The 824-nt window shown below is 38.0% G+C and overlaps 1 non-coding gene across 1 annotated transcript; it reads right to left on the reverse strand.

The window, feature by feature from the left end:
• Positions 1 to 370: 370 nt before the first annotated feature.
• LOC142654409 (U2 spliceosomal RNA) lies at positions 371 to 556 on the reverse strand. The gene has a single exon (XR_012849029.1). It is a non-coding gene; the product is annotated as a U2 spliceosomal RNA (small nuclear RNA).
• Positions 557 to 824: the final 268 nt, after the last annotated feature.

The following is an 824-nucleotide window of genomic DNA, read 5'->3' on the forward strand; positions in this document are numbered from 1 at the left end:
CTGCAATGGCTGCTTGCTGTTCCCCTACTCCACTATTCCACTACTTGACTGTGGTGCTGCATCAAACAGTGACTGAGTGACTGGCTGGCTCAGGTGCAGCTGTTTAACTTACCTAGCAGGAGAGAAGAAAAGGAAGGTGAATGAGCTGTTCCAAATTGAAATGCCAGAAACACAGACAACACAAAACAAGAGGTGGCAATCTATTCATCAGTCATTTAATAAATTAGGCCATTATCACACATTAGACAACCTGCATTGTCCAACAGGTGTTCACATAATGGGATTAAAGGAGAGATCCAATGTGCAAGAAAAAAACAATGGCAAAAAACAAAAAGCACTTTTGGAATCTGATTTTAGTAAACACATAAGGAAAGGGTGCACCGGTCCTGGAAATACTGCAATACCAGGTCAATGCGTGGAGTGGACAGAGCAAGCTCTATTTCCATCTCCCTGTTCTAAAAATCCATTTAATATATGGTCCCCAGATAGGGGACGTATCCGATATTAAACTGATAAGAACAGATTTTTTTTTTTTCCTCAGTTTCTAGACACTTGTTCGTTTAAACCTCAAATCACTGACTTCAATAAAAACAAGGTCTTTAAAACACATCATTTGGAAAAACCCACTTACTAAATACAAAAATAAAAAACAAAAAGATTTTACCTCAGAGGTTACCCCATTGTGCAATTCTCCACATCTCCTTTGCCTTTTGTTCTCTAAGCGTCTTGCTATCATACAGGAAAACAGTAAATACTCGGGATAAAAATAGCCTTTTACATTCCTTTTGGGGGAAAAGACATCTTTTTAAAAATCAATAAATTTC

This window comes from Rhinoderma darwinii, chromosome 5 (assembly GCF_050947455.1).
Source record: "Rhinoderma darwinii isolate aRhiDar2 chromosome 5, aRhiDar2.hap1, whole genome shotgun sequence".
NCBI classification, from domain to species: Eukaryota; Metazoa; Chordata; class Amphibia; order Anura; family Rhinodermatidae; genus Rhinoderma; species Rhinoderma darwinii.